The sequence below is a fragment of the Giraffa tippelskirchi genome, chromosome 2 (assembly GCF_054371585.1).
Source record: "Giraffa tippelskirchi isolate mGirTip1 chromosome 2, T2T-mGirTip1v1.2.pri, whole genome shotgun sequence".
NCBI classification, from domain to species: domain Eukaryota; kingdom Metazoa; phylum Chordata; class Mammalia; order Artiodactyla; family Giraffidae; genus Giraffa; species Giraffa tippelskirchi.
The window spans coordinates 105,166,765-105,187,861 of record NC_137276.1 but is presented as its reverse complement, the minus strand read 5'-3'; the positions used below and the strand labels follow the sequence as shown (position 1 = coordinate 105,187,861).

Here is a 21,097-nt window from a genome sequence, read left to right as displayed (position 1 = left end):
AAAAAGATGTAGTTTGTACTTATATAACCTACATATATCCCCCATATACTTTAAATCAGCTCTGGATTATATATAGTACCTAATACTATGTAAATACTCTCTTTCTAATTGTAATGTAAATGTAAGTAATTACCTTGTGTCTTTGCATGCATTCTCAGTCACGTCAGACTCTTTGTGACCCTATGGACTGTAACCCTCCAGGCTCCTCTGTCCATGGGACTTCCCAGGCAAGAATACTGGAGTGGGTTGCCATTCCCTTCTGTGGGCAAGGCTTGGGGGTGGGGGGGTGGGTATACCCAACCCAGGGATAGAACCTGCGACTCTTGCATCTCCTGCATTGCAGGCAGATTCTCTACAGTCTGAGCCATCGGAGAAGCCTTATTCCTAGTGCGTGCTAAGTCACTTCAGTTGTGTCCAGCTCTTTGTGATCCTATGGACTGTATCCTGCCAGGCTCCTCTGTCCATAGGATTCTCCAGGCAAGAATCCTGGAGAGGGTTGCCATGTCCTCCTCCAGGGGATCTTCTCAAACAAGGATTAAAATTGCATCTCTTCTGTCTCCTACACTGGCAGGTGGGTTCTTTACCACGAGCACCACCTTATTCCCAGGGTCCCATACAAACCTTCTCTGTGCTGTGTCCCACTGGCTGGGGCATTCCCTTCTTTAGTCATAGGCAACAGAGACCTAGGTTCTTATTCCATACGCTTCTGCCACTGAAGTAAAACCCTACAGACTAGGAAGTTCTGTAAAAGCAGGAAACGATAAACTAGCCTACACCCAGGAGACTCATCAGAATATGAAAGAACCAGAAAACCATGGGCTAAGGGGACCCAATAACTTGGTGAGAAGGAAACTCAGAGGTTCTGCTATGTGGGTACTTTGGGAAGCACATTTGACTCATCATATGTTGAGTCTTCACTTTGAGCGAGACCCTGGTCTCCCTGCTTGGAACACCATGCAGGAAAAGGCAGCCTACTCTCTGTCCTTGGGAAGCTGTTTTCAGAATGTGGGCAGGAAATGGGCAGCCAAGTGCCAGGTTTAGAGCCATTTTGTAATATATGCTGCTGTGCAGGAAGAAGCTAGTTGTTTTATATTTAGATGTACAGATTAGAGCACATGTAGGAAAGAATGTTATTTTTAACTGCAATGTTTCCACCCTTGATTTAGCACTTAATGGAGCCTCATTGGACTTCCTCACTTACGCTTTGGTCATTTTTATTTTAGCAAAACAACCTTCCTTTTGAATAACGGAAAAATTACACATTTAATAGCGAGCTTTTTCCTTACCTTTGTTGATTATACAAACATATGTTTACCACATTTGATGGGAGAGAGCTCTCTATGAAATGATGATGGCCTCTAGAGGGTGTAAATGGATCTGATTTTTTTTTCTTTTTGAAAAGAAATACAAGCTGAATGCATCATCATTAACTTTTGTCTGCACCGTTGGGTACTTAGTCGCTCAGTCATGTCCGACTCTTTGTGAACTCATGGACTGTAGCCCACCCATGGACTATAGCCCATGGATTGTAGCCCATCAGGCTCTTCTGTCCATGGAATTCTCCATGCAAAAAAACTGGAGTATGTTGCCATGCCCTCCTCCAGGGAATCTTCCCAACCCAGGGATTGAACTGAAGTCTCCCGCATTGCAGGTGGATTCTTTACTGTCTGAGCCACCAGGGCTAAATTTGTCTGCAGATAAATGCATGTGAAGAAGTGACAAATGAAGGGGTTTTAGCTGGGAATGAGAAGATGAGAGTTGCATGAAAGATGGTATTTGACCCTCATATGGAGCCATTTTCTTCCCTCCAAATGGTTCCTCCAAATGGACTTTTCATTGATGGGCCTTTCTTGCTGAAGAGGGACAGGAGGTCAGAAAGAGTCCTACACAGACCTAAGTAGCAGCAATTTTTGTCTTAATTATTGGAATTTATGTAACATTATTTTAAAAATAATTTTATTTATTCATTTATTTTTGGCTGTGCTGGGTCTTCTTGCTGAGTGGGTTTTTCTCTAGTTGCCGTGAGTCGAGGCTCCTCTCTGGTTCTGATGCATGGACTTCTTAATGCAGTGGCCTCTCTTGTCACAGAGCATGAGCTCTAGGGTGCTCAGGCTTCAGTAGTTGTGACATGTGGGCTCAGTAGCTGCAGCTCCTGGGCTCTAAAAAGCACAGGCTCAGTAGTTGTGGTGCAAGGGCTTATTTGCTCTACCGCATGTGGTATCTTCTTGAACCAGGGATCAAACCCATGTCTCCTGCATTGGCAGGTGGATTTTTTACCACTGAGCCACCAAGGAAGCCGTACGTAACACTCTTCAAGTTAAATAGAAGACAAATAGTTCCACATTTTTGCAAGCCTAAGAGGTTTTGGTCTTGTGTTTTCATACTTTGTAGGTAAAATCTGTTTCTTTGTAGCTGCTCTTCCAGTTGGTTACTGTGCAGCATAGGCAAACAGGAGGCTGCAGACTATCTGGGTTCAAAAAATGTGACCAACATCCCACTTCCTCAGTGGGCTGATGGTGGATGGCTCTGTAGAAAAAGACCTCCTCTGGCACAGTGACGGGACAACATACACTCTGCTGACTGTTGTCTCTCTTGCGTGTAGTCTGTAGTGGATTCTTTAGCTACAGAGCCAGTAAATTATCCCTAACACTGTTGCATTGCTGAAAAGACTTGTTTCACATAAAAACAAAGAGAACTGATACTGATTTTCGGCTTTGGAAAACTTAGTCATAATGGCTCGGTTGTTGCTGCTGTTCAGTCACTCAGTCATGGCCCACTCTTTGAGACCCCATGGGCGGTCTCATGCCACATTTCCCTGTCCTTCACCATCTCCTGAAGTTTGCTCAAACTCATGTCCATTGAGTCAGTGATGCCATGAAACCATCTTGTCCTCTGTCATCACCCATTCCTCCTGCCTTCAATTTTTCCCAGCATTAGAGTCTTTTCCCATGAGTCAGCTCTTCGCATCAGGTGGCCAAAATATTGGAGTTTCAGCTTCAGCATCAGTCCTTCCAATAAATATTCAAAGTTGATTTCCTTTAGGATTGACTGGTTTGATCTCCTTGCAGTCCAAGGGACTCTCAAGAGTCTTCTCCAACACCACAGTTCAAAAGCATCAATTCTTTGGCACTCAGCCTTCTTTATGGTTCAACTCTCACATCCGCACATGACTACTGGAAAAACCATACCTTTGACTATACAGACCTTTGTCAGCAAAGTAATGTCTCTGCTTTTTAATATGCTGTCTAGCTTTGTCATAGCTTTTCTTCTAAGGAGCAAGTATCTTTTAATTTCATGGTTGCAGCCACCATCCGCAGTGATTTTGGATCCCAAGAATAAAATTCTGTCATTGTTTGCATTGTTTCCCCTTCTATTTACCATGAAGTGATGGGACCGGATGCCATGATCTTAGTTTTTTGAATGTTGACTTTCAAGCCAGTTTTTTCACTCTTCTTGTTCAGCTTCATGAAGAGGTTCTTTAGTTCCTCTTCACTTTCTACCATAAGGGTGGTGCCATCTGCGTATCTGAGGTTACTGATATTTCTCCTAGCAATCTTGAGCTCTAACGTGCATATAAAGATTTCTAGTTGGAAGGAGATTAAGAGTTTGGCAAACTGAAGCCTCTTGTTTGAGAGAAGAGAAGTCTGAAGTTTAAGCTGGACCAGCACCCAAGATTCATGACCTCCCTCTAGTCCTGGGCTTCACGGATATGTGTCTCACTCCCATTGTAGGAATATTCAGGAATATCACAGTTCCAAAAGTATAAGGTAATGTCATGAAAGATAGAAACACAAGTACACCCAGAGAACTGCCAACTGAATGCTTTTAAAGCTCCAGGTAGGAATGATAGGAACCATGACTTTGCAGAAAAGCAAAAGTGAGGAAAGAGGGAGGCAGGCAACTGGATGGTTATGAACATCACCAAAGAAGAGCAAGGAACAAAGACAGGGAGAGAAAATGATGGGGCTGATGTGTCTGCACTTAAATAAACAGTGTATGATGTGTCTCTCTTTATGTGTATTTGAGTACTTGTATGTGTGAAGAGTAGTGTGAAAAGCAGGGTCAGCAAAAATGTGACCATAGCTGCTTTGAGTGGTTAAATTTTAGATGGACTTTTATTTTCTTTTTCAAACTTAAGTCTATTTATCTAAGTTTCTTTTAGGTTTTTTGAGGGAAGAAAAAAAGCTCTTTAAAAGGTTACATTGGTTTTAAAAATTAATATATCAATTTATTAAAGCTATAAATGCAAATACCCTGTATCTTCCTTTAGCTTTTAGTTCAACTCACAAATCTTATTATTGTACAGATGTATCTAGCAAATCTGAACAAGTGCTTTTAAGAATTTTGATTAATGTTCAGTCTGTTTGTTTTTTTTTTCCAGTGTTGCATATTAAGCTATATTTGTAAATTGAATGGTCCCAGGTGGCGCTAGTGGTAAAGAACCCACCTGTCAATGCAGGAGACATAAGTGACATAAGGTTCCATCCCTGGGTTAGGAAGATTCCCTGGAGGATGGCATGGCAACCTACTCCAGTATTCTTGCCTGGAGAATCACATGGACAGAGGAGCCTGGTGGGCTATAGTTCCTGGGGTTGCAAAGAGTCAGACATGACTGAGCAACTGAACTCTCTTTCTCTCTCTCTCTGTCTCACACACACACACACACACACACACACACACATAATTCAAAACATAAAATGAATGTTCCTGAGTATGTATGAAGATAAATAGACAACTGAATGAATGAATAAAAGAAATAAACAACTTCCCTGGCATAAAGAACTCCAAATAGTTTAGGTGGACACACTCCCTCGGAGAGGTGTAGGACCACTTTGCTGCTTAGGTGTGGGCTGTGTGTTAAGTCACTTCCAAACTGGACAACAGGGTAGAGAAGGCAGGGGAGTAATTGAAGGCAGGGAAACCTGACACATGACCTCAGCAAGGTGATCAAGGTCAAGCTCCTCCGTGATCAGCCATATCAACGGCATGGACTCTCTGTGTGCTATGGCACACCTGGCACCTCATCTCTGGAATCATCCCTCAGAAAAACTTGTAATCTCAATCTAACAGTGAGGAAGCTACCACAAAAACCCCAGTTGAAGGAATTCTACAAAATACCTGACAGGTGCACTTTGAAACTCTAAGCCATGAAAATAGAGGAAAATCTGAGAAACTGTCACAACCAAGAGGAGCCCAGGAGACATGATAACTGAATGCCAAGTGGTGTCCTAGATGAGATCTTGGAATAGAAACAGTGCTTTAGGTAAAAAGTGAGGAAATCTTTCTAAAGTGTGGACTTTAGTTAACAGTGTGTCCCTGTGTAATGTCAATCGGTCAGTTCAGTCGCTTAGTCATGTTTGACTCTTTGAGACCCCATGGACTGCAGCACACCAGGCCTCTCTGTCCATCACCAACTCCCAGAGTTTACTCAAACTAATGTCCATTGAGTGGGTGACGCCATCCAAGCATCTCCTCTGTCGACCCCTTCTCCTCCCGCCTTCAATCTTTCCCAGCCTCAGGGTCTTTTCAAACAAGTCAGATCTTCACATCAGGTGGGCAAAGTATTGGAGTTTCAGCTTCAGCATCAATCCCTCCAGTGAACATTCAGGACTGATTTTATTTAGGATGGACTGGTTGGATCTCCTTGTAATCCAAGGGACTCTCAAGAGTCTTCTCCAACATCACAGTTCAAAAGCATCAATTCTTCGGCGCTCAACTTTCTTCCTTTTTTTTTTTTTTTAATAAATTTATTTATTTTAGTTGGGGTAATTACTTTACAATATTGCAGTGGTTTTTGCCATACATTGACATGAATCAGCCATGGGTTTACATGTGTTTCCCATCCTGAACCCCCCTCCCACCTCCCTCCCCATCCCATCCCTATGGGTCATCCCATTACCCCAGCCCTGAGCATTTGTCTCATGCATCGAACCTGGAATGATGTTCTGTTTCACATATGATAACTACATGTTTCAATGCTATTCTCCAGAACGTCCCACCCTCACCTTCTCCCTCAGAGTCCATATTATCTTCCAGTATCTTAAGGTATTTAGGGTTTTGACATCCTGAAATGTTGCTTATTCTTCTCCACAGAAAAGACTTTTGAAATGAATCCTATGCATCTGTGTCTCTTATTCTGTCTCACATATAGGGTTATCGTACCATCTTTCAAATTCCATACATATACATTAGTATACTGTATTGGTGTTTTTCTTTCTGGCTTACTTCACTCTGTATAATGGGCTCCAGTTTCATCCATCTCAATAGAACTGATTCAAATGTATTCTTTTTAATGGCTGAGTAATACTCCATTGTGTATATGTACCACAGCTTCCTTATCCATTCGTCTGCTGATGGACATCTAGGTTGCTTCCATGTCCTGGCTATTGTAAACAGTGCTGCGATGAACATTGGGGTACACGCGTCTCTTTCAATTCTGGTTTCCTCAGTGTGTATGCCCAGCAGTGGGATTGCTGGGTCATATGGCAGTTCTATTCCCAGGTTTTTAAGGAATCTCCACACTGTTCTCCATAGTGGCTGTACTAGTTTGCATTCCCACCAACAGTGTAAGAGGGTTCCCTTTTCTCCACACCCTCTCCAACATTTGTTGCTTGTAGACTTTTGGATAGCAGCCATTCTGACTGGTGTGAAATGGTACCTCATTGTGGTTTTGATTTGCATTTCTCTAGTAATGAGTGAAGTTGAGCATCTTTTCATGTGTTTGTTGCCATCAGTGTGTCTTCTTTGGAGAAATGTCTGTATAGTTCTTTGGCCCATTTTTTGATTGGGTCGTTTATTTTTCTGGAATTCAGCTGCAGGAGTTGCTTGTATATTTTTAAGATTAATTGTTTTTCTGTTGCTTCATTTGCTATTATTTTCTCCCATTCTGAAGGCTGTCTTTTCACCTTGCTTATAGTTTCCTTTGTTGTGCAAAAGCTTTTAATTTTAATTAGGTCCCATTTCTTTATTTTTGCTTTTATTTCCAACATTCTGGGAGGTGGGTCATGGAGGATCCTGCTGTGATTTATGTCGGAGAGTGTTTTGCCTACGTTTTCCTCTAGGAGTTTTATAGTTTCTGGTCTTATGTTTAGATCTTTAATCCATTTTGAGTTTATTTTTGTGTATGGTGTTAGAAAGTGTTCTAGTTTCATTCTTTTACAAGTGGTTGACCAGTTTTCCCAGCACCACTTGTTAAAGAGATTGTCTTTTCTCCATTGTATATTCTTGCCTCCTTTGTCAAAGATAAGGTGTCCATAGGTGCATGGATTTATCTCTGGGCTTTCTGTTTTGTTCCACTGATCTATATTTCTATCTTTGTGCCAGTACCATACTGTCCTGATGACTGTGGCTTTGTAGTAGAGCCTGAAGTCAGGCAGGTTGATGCCTCCAGTTCCATTCTTCTTTCTCAAGATTGCTTTGGCTATTTGAGGTTTCTTATATTTCCATACAAATTGTGAAATGATTTGTTCTAGTTCTGTGAAAAATACCATTGGTAGCTTGATAGGGATTGCATTGAATCTATAGATTGCTTTGGGTAGTATACTCATTTTCACTATATTAATTCTTCCAATCCATGAACACGGTATATTTCTCCATCTGTTTGTGTCCTCTTTGATGTCTTGCATCAGTGTTTTATAGTTTTCTATATATAAGTCTTTTGTTTCTTTAGGTAGATATATTCCTAAGTATTTTATTCTTCTTGTTGCAATGGTGAATGGTATTGTTTCCTTAATTTCTCTTTCTGTTTTCTCATTATTGGTGTATAGGAATGCAAGGGATTTCTGTGTGTTAATTTTATATCCTGCAACTTTACTATATTCATTGATTAGCTCTAGTAGTTTTCTTGTAGAATCTTGATGGTTTTCTATGTAGAGGATCATGTCATCTGCAAACAGTGAGAGTTTTACTTCTTCTTTTCCTATCTGGATTCCTTTTATTTCTTTTTCAGCTCTGGTTGCTGTAGCCAAAACTTCCAAAACTATGTTGAATAGAAGTGGTTCAAGTGGGCACCCTTGCCTTGTTCCTGACTTTAGGGGAAATGCTTTCAATTTTTCACCATTGAGGATAATGTTTGCTGTGGGTTTGTCATATATAGATTTTATTATGTTGAGGTATGTTCCTTCTATTCCTGCTTTCTGGAGGGTTTTTATCATAAATGGGTGTTGAATTTTGTCAAAGGCTTTTTCTGCATCTATTGAGATAATCATATGGTTTTTACCTTTCCATTTGTTAATGTGGTGTATTACATTGATTGAATTGCAGATGTTAAAGAAATCTTGCATTCCTGGGATAAAGCCCACTTGGTCATGATGTATGATCTTTTTAATATGATGTTGGATTCTGTTTGCTAGAATTTTATTAAGGATTTTTGCATCTATGTTCATCAGTGCTATTGGCCTGTAGTTTTCTTTTTCTGTGGCATCTTTGTCTGGTTTTGGAATTAGGGTGATGGTGGCCTCATAGAATAAAGGCTGTGAAAACAGACAAAGAAGGACTCTACATAATGATCAAAGGATCAATCCAAGAAGAAGATATAACAATTATAAATATATATGCACCCAACATAGAAGCACCACAATATGTAAGGCAAATACTAACAAGTATGAAAGGGGAAATTAACAATAACACAATAGTGGGAGACTTTAATACTCCACTCACACATATGGATAGATCAACTAAACAGAAAATTAACAAGGAAACACAAACTTTAAATGATACAATAGACAAGTTAGATTTAATAGATATTTACAGGACTTTCCACCCACAAACAATCAATTTCACCATTTTCTCAAGTGCACACGGAACTTTCTCCAGGATAGATCACATCCTGGGCCATAAATCTAGCCTTGGTAAATTCAAAAAAATTGAAATCATCCCAGTCATCTTCTCTGACCACAATGCAGTAAGATTAGACCTCAATTACAGGAAAAAAAACTATTAAAAATTCCAACTTATGGAGGCTAAACAACACGCTTCTGAATAATGAATAAATCACAGAAGAAATCAAAAAAGAAATCAAAATATGCATAGACATGAATGAAAATGAAAACACAACAACCCAAAACCTATGGGACACTGTAAAAGCAATGCTAACGGGAAAGTTCATAGCAATACAGGTGTACCTCAAGAAACAAGAAAAAAATCAAATAAATAAACTAACTACACCTAAAGCAACTAGAGAAGGAAGAAATGAAGAACCCCAGGGTTAGTAGAAGGGAAGAAATCTTAAAAATTAGGACAGAAATAAATGCAAACGAAACAAAAGAGACCATAGCAAAAATCAACAAAACTAAAAGCTGGTTTTTTGACAAGATAAACAAAATTGACAAACCATTAGCCAGACTCATCAAGAAACAAAGGGAGAAGAATCAGATCAACAAAATTAGAAGTGAAAACGGAGAGATCACAACAGACTACACAGAAATACAAAGGATCATAAGAGACTACTACCAACAGCTATATGGCAATAAAATGGACAACTTGGAAGAAATGGACAAATTCTTAGAAAAGTATAACTTTCCAAACTGAACCAGGAAGAAATAGAAGATCTTAACAGACCCATCACAAGCACGGAAATCGAAACTGTAATCAGAAATCTTCCTGCAAACAAAAGCCCAGGACCAGACGGCTTCACAGCTGAATTCTACCAAAAATTTAGAGTAGCGCTAACACCTATGCTACTCAAACTCTTCCAGAAAATTGCAGAAGATGGTAAACTTCCAAATTCAGCTTTCTTTATAGGCCACCTCTCACAACCATACATGAGTACTGGAAAAATCATAGCTTTGACTAGATGGACCTTTGTTGGCAAAGTAGTGTCGCTGCTTTTTAATAAGTTGTCTAGGTTGGTCATAGCTTTTCTTCCAAGGAGCAAGTGTCTTTTAATTTCATGGCTGTAGTCACCATCTTCAGTGGTTTTGGAGCCCCCCAAAATAAAGTCTGTCCCTGTTTCCACTGTTTCCCCATCTTGCCATGAAGTGATAGGACTAGATGGCATGATCTTAGTTTTCTGAATGTTGAGTTTTAAGAGAACATTTTCACTCTCCTCTTTCACTTTCATCAAGAGGCTCTTTAGTTTTTCTTCACTTTCTGCTATAAGGGTGTTATCATCTGCATATCTGAGGTTATTGGTATTTCTCCCAGCAATCTTCATTCCAGCTTGTACTTCATCCAGTCCAGCATTTCTCATGATGTACTCTGCATAGAAGTTAAATAAACAAGGTGACAATATACAGCCTTGACTTACTCCTTTCCTGCTTTGGAACCAGTCTGTTGTTCCAGGAACTCTCTTGCTTTTTCGATGATCCAACAGACGTTGGCTATTTGATCTCTGGTTCCTCTGCCTTTTCTAAAACCAGTTTGAGCATCTGGAAGTTCATGGCTCATGTACTGTTGAAGCCTGGCTTGGATAATTTTGAGCATTACTTTACTAGCGTGTGAGATGAGTGCAGTTGTGTGGTATTTTGAACATTCTTTGGCATTGCTTTTCTTTGGGATTGGAATGAAAACTGACCTTTTCTAGTCCTGTGGCCACTGCTGAGTTTTCCAAATTTGCTGGCATATTGAGTGCAGCACTTTCACAGCATCATCTTTCAGGATTTGAAATAGCTCAACTGGAATTCCGTCACCTCCACTAGCTTTGTTCATAGTGATGCTTTATAAGGCCCACTTGACTTCACATTCCAGAATGTCTGGCTCCAGGTGAGTGATCACACCATCGTGATTATCGGGGTTCTGGGTCATGAAGATCTTCTTTTTGTGCAGTTCGTCTGTGTATTCTTGCCACCTCTTCTTAATATCTTCTGCTTCTGTTAGGTCCATACCATTTCTGTCCTTTATTGAGCCCATCTTTGAATGAAATATTCCTTTAGTATCTCTAATTTTCTTAAACAGATCTCTAGTTTCCCATTCCATTGTTTTCCTCTATTTCTTTGCATTGATCACTGAGGAAGGCTTCCTTATCTCTCTTTGTTATTCTTTGGAACTCTGCATTCAAATGGCTATATCTTTCTATTTCTCCTTTGCCTTTCACTTCTCTTCCTTTCATAGCTGTTTGTAAGGCCTCCTCAGACAACCATTCTGCCTTTTTGTATTTCTTTTTCTTGGGGATGGTCTTGATCCCTGCCTCTTGTACAATGTCACAAGCCTCCATCCATAGTTCTTCAGGCACTGTGTCTATCAGATCTAATCCCTTGAATCGATTTGTCACTTCCACTGTATAGTGTAAGGGATTTGATTAAGGTCATACCTGAATGGTCTAGTGGTTTTCCCTACTTTCTTCAATTTAAGCCTGAATTTGGCAATAAGACGTTCATGATCTGAGCCACAGTCAGCTCCCAGTCTTGTTTCTGCTGACTCTATAGATCTTCTCCATCTTTGGCTGAAAAGAATGTAATCAATCTGCTATCAGTATTGACCATCTGGTGATGTCCATGTGTGGAATCTTCTCTTGTGTTGTTGGAAGAGGGTGTTTGCTATGATCAGTGCGTTCTCTTGGCAAAATTCTGTTAGACTTTGCCCTGCTTCATTCTGTACTCCAAGGCCAAATTTGCCCATTACTCCAGGAATTTCTGACTTCCTACTTTTTCATTTCAGTCACCTAAAATGAAAAGGACATCTTTTGGGGGTGTTAGTTCTAGAAGGTCTTGTAGGTCTTCATAGAACTATTCAATTTCAGCTTCTTCAGCATTATTGCTCAGGGCAGGCATAGACTTGAATTACTGTGATATTGAATGGTGTATCTAATAGAGGGCACTGGGTATGCAGTGTGTGAGAAATCCTCCATGTTATCTTCACAATGTGCATTTTAATGTGTAAAGTTCATTTCTTCAAAACCTGAAAAGAGGAGGAGACACCTCCCCCGGTGGATGAGTCAGGTGGCCCTTGGGGCAAGAGGTGATGCTTTATAGCTACAAACTTCAGAATACCTATGTGATTTCAAGGTAGAATTGAAGCATTTCCCATTCTGGGAAACACGATGGGATGAACTCAAGATAACCACCAGACATTTAGAAAACAATTTACCCTAAATGTTGTGTAATATTATTCAAGTTATTATTGTTGATCAGTCTCTACGTCATGTCTGACTCTTTGTGACCCCATGGACTGCAGCAAACCAGGCTCCCTTGTACTTCACTGTCTCATGGGGTTTGCTCAAACTCATGTCCATTGAGTTGGTGATGCCATCCAACCGTCTCAACCTCTGTTGCCCCCTTCTCCTCTTGCCCTCAATCTTTCCCAGCATCAGGTTTTTTCCCAATGTGTCATCTCTTCACATCAGGTGGCCAAAATATTGGAGCTTGAACTTCAGCATCAACCCTTCCAAAGAATATTCAGGACTGATTTCCTTTGGGATTGACCAGTTTGATCTCCTTGCTGTCTCAGGGGCTCTCAAGAGTCTTCTCCAGCACCACAATTCGAAAGCATCAGTTCTTCAGTGCTCAGCCTTCTTTGGCTTCCCTGGTGGCTCAGTGGTAAAGAATCCACCTGCAGTGCAAGAGACCCAGGTTTGATCCCTGAGTCCAGAAGATCCCCTAGAGAAGGAAATGGCAATGCACTCCAGTATTCTTGCCTGGAGAATCCCATAGACAAAGGAGCCTGGTGGGCTACAGTCCATGGGATCACAAAGAGTTGGAGACAACTGAGTGACTAAGCACACACACATTATTGATGTTGTAGATACTCTCGGTGTATATAGTGGAAAGCTGGGGACTGTAAATCATCTTTCGTCAACAGATATCAGGGGCTCTGTCTTGATTCCTTGTATTTCTGATGAAATGTGGATATAAAAGATAAATACATTGCAAAGTACCTGTGATTGTTTCTGTAGAGGATCAAGTCTGTTTCCTATCTTATTATTCACTTAAACTGTTGACTAAATCCAAAATGCAGGAGTTTTTTAAAATATGTATCTGTGTGTTACCAGATGTACTTTCAGATGTCATCCAACCAAATCTTTTTTGAATCTGTGGTGTTGTTAAATAATGCGTCAGCAATTAGTTAATGAAAGACTATATGCCTCAATTTCTTGCAGAGGAAGACAGACTGGATTATAGGATATTTAAAGAGATTTTCTTTTTCAATTAGAAAACAACCCCTTCATATTTGTATTTAGCCAAATGTGCTTTCGTTACCTACAACAGATGTTGTTATGATGCTGTGGGTTATTTTGAGAAATTCACTTTGCTTCCTCATAATGCCTTCATTCTTTATTTATCTGAAATTTATTAAGTATCAGCACAGCTCCCCAGACCCCGCAGCATGCAGGTTGTGGGTGTCCTGTACTTTCCATCTTTCACGTCTGGTCTGTCTGAGCAGGTGGAAGTAGGGATAAGACTTATCTGAGCATCACCTGTCTTAAGGAGGACTTTAAACATGTTCCCATAGTTGATGTCATCTTCTCATCCAAAACCCCTCTCATCATCTGTAAGAGTAACCTTTCCCTAATGTTGTGACTTTTAAAAATTTGACATTGAAAATTTGCTTAGGCATTTTGTTAAGTCACACTGATAATCACTCCTGATGCCTTAGATAGTAGGGGAAAAATCCATTTTGATAACTATATGGATATGTCTCTGCATGTGTGTCTACCTATAGTTGACCCTTGAACAACAAGTTTAAACTGTGCTGGTTCACTTATGTGCAATTTTTTTTCAATAGTATATACTATGGTATTGCACAACCTATGGTTGGTAGAGTTCCAGGTCTCAGAACCTCTGATATGGAGAGCAGACTGCAAAGTTAAACATGGACATCTACCTGTGTGAGGGATGGGCGACCCAACTTCCATGTAGTTCAAGTGTCAACTGTGCGACAGGTTAAGTGTGATAAGTTTCTGGTTGAGGGTTTTTGAAACTACTTTTATGATTCTAAGGTGACCATCCTTATCTCTTTGAGCTATTTTACCTATTTTTATATGACACTTACACATCATGAAGCAAAGAGAGCTGGAAAAGTTTCTAAGAGCTGAAAATGGCATTTCTGTTAGGATGGAGCAGCTGGTATGAAAGCAGTGATGGTGACCTGTGAGGTGAGGCTGAGCCTGAGTTGGGAAGATGATACCCAAGTGTTACCAGGTATACAGGGATGTGCAGCCCAGGGCTCTCAGCAAGGCTGCTCAACTCTCTGCCTTGCCTTCAGCAAGGGCTCCCATTGTAGGGAGGGGAGGGGAGGACATGGAGACACTACCAGAAAGGCGGCAGCTTTCACAGGTAAGGAGAACGTGATGACTAAACAAGGCTGGGACATGGTGATGACTAAAGGGAGTACTGGAGGGCTGAATGCTGGGGTAGGGATGAAAGAATATCAAAGAATGATCCCAGGGGTTAAAGTTTAGTTAAAGGTTTGACCCTTATTCTAAGAAAATTCCATTAGACTCTAAGCCTTGAAAGCACATCAAAACAGATTTAAAACTTTTGAACCTTTTCAATTATACAGGACTCATCTCAAAATTTCGGGTCTTGGAATGGCTCTTAAAAACTTGTCCACCCAGGTTTGGTAGCAACCTGGGTGGACCTAGAGATGATCATAGTCAGATGTAGAAAGACAAATATCATATAATAGCAGATATGTAGAATCTAAAAAATGACACAAGTGAACTTATTTACAAAACAGAAATAGACTCACAGACATAGAAAATAAACAAGTCATGTATGAATGTAAGAGTTGGATTATAAAGAAAGCTGAGTGCTGAAGAATTGATGCTTTTGAACTGTGGTGTTGGAGAAGACTCTTGAGAGTCCCTTGGACTGCAAGGAGATCCAACCAGTCAGTCCAAAGGAAATCAGTCCTGAATATTCATTGGAAGGACTGACGCTGAAACTAAAACTATAATACTTTGGCCACCTGATGAAAAGAATCGACTAATCAGAAAAGACCCTGATGCTTGGAAAGATTGAAAGTGGGAGGAGAAGGGGACGACAGAGGATGAGATGGTTGGACGGCATCACCAACACGATGGACATGAGTTTGAGTAGACTCCGGGAGTTGGTGATGAGCAGGGAAGCCTGGTGTGCTGCAGTCCATGGGGTCCCAAAGTGTTGGACATGACTGAGCAACTGAACTGAACTGAAAGGGGAAAGGAAAGAGATAAATTAGGAGTTTGGGGTTAACAGATACAAACTACTATATACAAAATAGATAACCAACAAGGCCCTACTGTATAGCATAGGGAACTATATTCAATACCTTTCAAAACCTATAATGGAAAAGAATCTGAAAAGGAAAAAGAAAATATATATATATATACATATATATGTATAATAAAACTCACCATGCAGCACATCTGAAACACTGCAAACCAACTATATCTAAATAAAAAATTAAAATTGAAAAATTAAAGTTAAAAAAATTATTGAGATCCCTGAAGAGTTTTGCTTATGTGGCTTAGACTTGTCAGTATTTGTTGTATTAGAAAGTCATCTGAGAATTTTTTTTTAAATGAAGTGACAATAATAAACCCACAACATCATATCATAAATAGGACTTTTAAATGAAAACTATATTTTCCAAACTAAGCAAAAGAATTTAGTGAGAAGGAAGGTATTGTTTTACATTTTGGAAAATCTATTTAAACATTTGGCTTAACAATGGGGCAGAGTAGCTGCTTCTGCCTTCAGTCTGCTGTGACATGTTGTTTTGGTTGGAGTATGTGAAGAAAATACAGCCGCACACAGACAAGAGGAAAAGGGGGGCCTACTAGCCTTTTAAGATAAATGTGGCTTTTCTCCTGATACGACCCCAAAAGTCAACAAAAGATAGTGTTTAAAGGTTAGTTGACATACAGAATCAGAAACCACATCAACAGCCTTTTCATACCCTGTTACATGAAAATCTATCATTGTATTTTTCACTTTGAATGGATCATTTGCATATGTGTGGATTTTTAATGTCTGTTGTTGGTTTATTGGAAAATATTGATTTTCTTAGTCAGATGAATATTCTGAATGTCGACACATTTCATTATACAATATTTTCTTTCATTGAAGCATAGTTGATTCACAATGTTGTGTTAGTTTTAGGTGTATAGCAGTTATGTATACATATACACATATATGTACGCGTACATACGTACATATACATATGTACATATAGGTGCATGTACAAATATATGTGTGTATGCATATATATATATATATATATATATATATGGCTTCTGGTGGCTCAAATGGTAAAGAATCTGCCTGCAATACCGGAGACCTGTGTTTTCTTTCCCACTGTGGCTCAGTCATGTCCAACTCTTTGCGACTCCATAGACTCTACAGTCCATGGAATTCTCTAGGCCAGAATACTGGAGTGGGTAGACTTTCCCTTCTCCAGGGGATCTTCCCAACCCACGGACTGAACCTAGGTCTACCCACATTGCAAGTGGATTCTTTACCATTTGAGCCACAAGGGAGGCCCAGGAATACTGGAGTGGGTAGCCTGTCCCTTCTCCGGGGGATCTTCCCAACCCAGGAATTGAACCGGGGTCTCCTGCATTACAGGAAGATTCTTTACCAATTGAGCTATCAGGGAAGCCCATTGTGGTTTATAGCTGGATATTGAATATAGTTCCTTGTGCTATACAGTTACTATTTATCTATTTGATATACAGTAGTTTGTATTTGCTAATCCCAGACTTCCTAATTTATCCCTCCCCCACCCCTTTTTCCCTTTGTTAAACATACATTTGTTTTCTATGTCTGTGAATTTGTCTCTGTTTCATAAATAAATTCATTTGTGTCATATTTTAGATTCTACATATAAGTGATATCATATGGTATTTGTCTTTCTCTTTCTGATTTATTTCACTTAGTATGAATAATCTCTAAGTCCATCCATGTTGCTGCCAATGTCATTATTTCATTCTCTTAATGGCTGAGTAATATTTCATTGTATATATGTACCACATCTTCTTTTTTAATATATATTTTAGTTGGAGGATAATTGCTTTAGTGTTGCATTGGTTTCTGCCATACAACAGTGAGAATCAGTCATAATTATATATATATATATATCCTCCCCTCTAGGTCATCACAAAGCACGAGGCTAGGCTCCCTGTGCTATACAGCAGCTTCCAACCAGCTGTCTATTTTATACATGACAGTATATATATATATATATATATATATATCAGTGCTACTCCCTCAATTCGTCTTACCCTCTCATTCCCTTGCTGTGTCCACAAGTCTATTCTCTACATCTGTATATCCTTTCCTTCCCAGAAAATAGGCTTATCTGTACTATTTATCTAGATTCCACATATATGTGTTAACATGCAATATTTGTTTTTCTCTTTCTGACTTACTGTGCTCTGTATAACAGGTTCTAGCTTCATTCACCTCACTAGAACTGACTCAAATTCATTCCTTTTTATGGCTGAGTAATATTTCATTGTGTGTGTGTGTATATGTATATGTATATATATATATATATATACACCACATCGTCTTTATCCATTCATCTGTCAATGAACATTTAAGTTGTTTCTATGTTTGGCTGCTGTGAATAATGCTGCTATGAACATAGAGGTACATGCATCTTTTGAATTATAATTTTGTCCAGATATGTGCCCAGGCATGGGACTGCTGGATTATATGGTAGCTCCATTTTTAGTTTTTTGGGGAACCTGCACACTGTTCTCCAAAGCATTGTATCAATTCACATCCCCACTAAAAGGAGAGTTCCCGTTTCTCCACACCCTCTCCAGAATTTGTTATTAGTAGACTTTTTAATGATGGCCATTTTGACTTGTGTGAAGTGGTACCTCATTGTAGTTTTGCTTTGAATTTCTCTAACAATTAGTGATGTTGAGCATTTTTCATGCACCTATTGCCATCTGTAAGTCTTCTTTGGACAGTTGTCTATTGAAGTTTTCTGCCCTTTTTTTTTTTTATTGTGTTGCTTGTTTTGGTTTCTGAGTTGTTTGAGTTGTGTCCATTCTATAGTACTTTTTAAAAGCCTAGCTTCTAATATCACCACTAATATCACCATAAAAGTGTTTAGATATTGGGAAGATACATTAAGAATGTGGTGAATATACATTTTCAAACATATGGTTTTGATTTGAAAGCTTAGTTTTTGTCATTGGCAACAGACACTCTCAGTTGTTTTTCTTGAAGTGATAATATTCACTTTTCATTTCGAGAAAATATTTGTCAAATACCCAAACTGTTTATTGGTTTTTTCTTCACGTGAGCATGGTTTTCTATGACAAAGGCAGCTGACAAGCTCACACCCAGCCCAGCCCACTCCCATATTCCTTTTGAGCTCCAGCACACATGTGCTCTGTGCATTCTTGCTGTTCTGCCTCACAGACTATGGAAGAGATGTGTCCTCAAGGCACGAGATGGGCAGAAATGAAGTGTATCTTACTGCTTTCTCAAGGACGTGCTCAAGCAAAGTTGGTAATTGATGCGTTTGTTTTTGTGGCGAGTGTGTGAAGATGAAGAACATGGACAGTGTGTCGGAGGTTCCCACAGCCTTGAGTCCAACTAACGCCCCAGGAGGCTGCCCTATAACCACTTTGGATCAGTCAGTTCTTAAAGGCAAATACTGTCTAGTGTTGTTTTGAAAATAGCTTTAAATTTTACAGATCCCCTGGGTGATTCTCAGGGACCCTAGGTGCCTGCCAACCATATCTGGGATCATCTAAGAACAGTGGATATAGAATAACTCTGATTATTAATGTATGATTTATACATACATATATATATATATATCAGTTCAGTTCAGTTCAGTCGCTCAGTCATGTCTGACTCTTTGCTACCCTATGAATTGCAGCACGCCAGGCCTCCCTGTCCATCACCAACTCCCAGAGTTTACCCAAACCCATGTCCATCGAGTCAATGATGCCATCCAACCATCTCATCCTCTGTCGTCCCCTTCTCCTCCTGCCCCCAATCCTTCCCAGCATCAGGGTCTTTTCCAATGAGTCAACTCTTCGCATGAGGTGGCCAAAGTATTGGAGTTTCAGCTTCAACATCAGTCCTTCCAATGAACACCCAGGACTGATCTCCTTTAGGATGGATTGATTGGATCTCCTTGCAGTCCCAGGGACTCTCAAGAGCCTTCTCCAACACCACAGTTCAAAAGCATCTATTCTACGGCGCTCAGCTTTCTTCACCTTCTAACTCTCACATCCATACATAACCACCGGAAAAGCCATAGCCTTGACTAGACGGACTTTTGTTGGCAAAGTAATGTCTCTGCTTTTAAATATGCTGTAAATATATACATAACTTACATATATTATATATATATATATATATATACACATACGTATACATATATATGGCTTCCTTGTAGCTCAGCGGTAAAGGATCTGCCTGCAGTGCAGGAGCCGCAGAAGATGGGCATTCGATCCCTGTGCTGGGAAGATCCCTTGGAAGAGGAAATGGCAACCCACTCCAATATTCTTGCCTGGAGAATCCCATGGATAGAGGAGACTGGCAGGCTAATCCATAGGGTTGCTAAGAGTCGGACACAACTGAAGTGATTTAGCACTCGCACATATATACATACATACATAGATACGATGATATGAATACAAATATATACCTTTTTTTTTCAGGTTATACAAATCTCAAATCTGAGATCCAGGCTGGATTTCAGGCTTCTGTGCAGGTTATAGTGTGGGAGGGACCTGTTTACTATTCTCATGATATTAATAAGGCTGCCAACATTTTGCAAAATAATAAACAGAGATATTCAAGTCAGATAAAAATGCAATAAAATACTGACATTCCTTCTCACCAGCTGTGTGAGTTGTGTAGTGTGTGTCTGAATGTCTCTGAACCTCTGATTCTGCATCTGTGAAATGGGGGTAATACAAAGTTAACTCTAGGATTGTTTGAAGACTAATGAGATTTTTAAAATTCATTATGGTGAGACTTCAGAGGATGGGTTGTAAAAGAGGGCTGGTCCAGCCTCAGGGTCCTGTGATGCAGAGACAAGCATGAACAAGACAATGGCCATGTTTCAGTTGGTGGGTGAGCAGGCCTGTGGTCAAAGACTGCTCCTTTTCCTCTAGCTTTCTCTCTGTTTGTGAATACTCCTATCCACATTGGGGTGCCAGGGAAGAGCTGGATCCTCCACCTATTTTTTTGGTCGCAGAGCAGTGAGCTCTCTTAGGGGGAGTCCCATATAACTCATGTCATTATTCCAATCCTTCCTCATCACTGTGTTGTTGTTGTTAAGTCACTAAGTTGTGTCTGACTGTTTGCAACCTCATGGCCTGTAACTGACAGTTGGACCATAAAGAAAACTGAGTGCCAAAGAACTGATGTTTTGAACTGTGGTGTTGGAGAAGACTCCTGAGAGTCCCTTGGACTGCAAGAAGATCAAACTAGTCAATCCTAAAGGAAATCAGTTCTGAATATTCATTGAAAGGACCAATGCTAAAGCTGAAGCTCCGATACTTTGGCCACCTGATGTGAAGAACTGACTCACTGGAAAATACCCCAGTGCTGGGAAAGATTGAAGACAGGAGGAGAAGGGGACGACAGAGGATGAGATAGGTGGATGGCATCACTGACTCGATGCACATAAGTTTGAGTAAGCTCCAGGAGTCGGTGATGGGCAGGGAAGCCTGGCATGCTGCAGTCCATGGGGTTGCAAAGAGTCGGACACAACTGAGCAACTGAACTGAACTAGACTATAACACACCAGGCTTCCCTGGCTCTCATTCATCATTGTGTGTCAACAACATTACAGAGATTTTTAATTGAATTAAGAAGCATAAGAGTTTATCATAGCAGAGTTTGCATACCATCCAACCCCTCTATAATAAATGTGTGTACCACAGAGAAAAGCAATTTTAATTAAAAGACAGAATTAGCTAATTTCCCTCCTGACTACCACATGCCTTCACCTCACACTCAGGCAGAGTGCACTCACTAACCTATTACAATATTTTTTGACCTGACAAAAGTGTCAATTCAATTAATATTTTGTTGTATCTTTCTTTTACATTTTCCTTTTAAATCCAATGGTGTATAGAAAAAGCTGGCTTAAAATTCAACATTCAAAAACTAAGATCGCGGCATCCGGTCCCATCACTTCATGACAAATGCATAGGGGAAAATGGAAACAGTGGCAGATTTTATTTTCCAGGACT

The 21,097-nt window shown here is 40.0% G+C and overlaps 1 protein-coding gene across 1 annotated transcript in view; it reads left to right on the top strand.

Moving 5' to 3' along the window:
- DSCAM (DS cell adhesion molecule) overlaps nucleotides 1-21,097 on the top strand; it is a 568,075-nt gene that overhangs the window by 342,379 nt on the left and 204,599 nt on the right. The gene's annotated exons all lie outside the window — the stretch shown is intronic.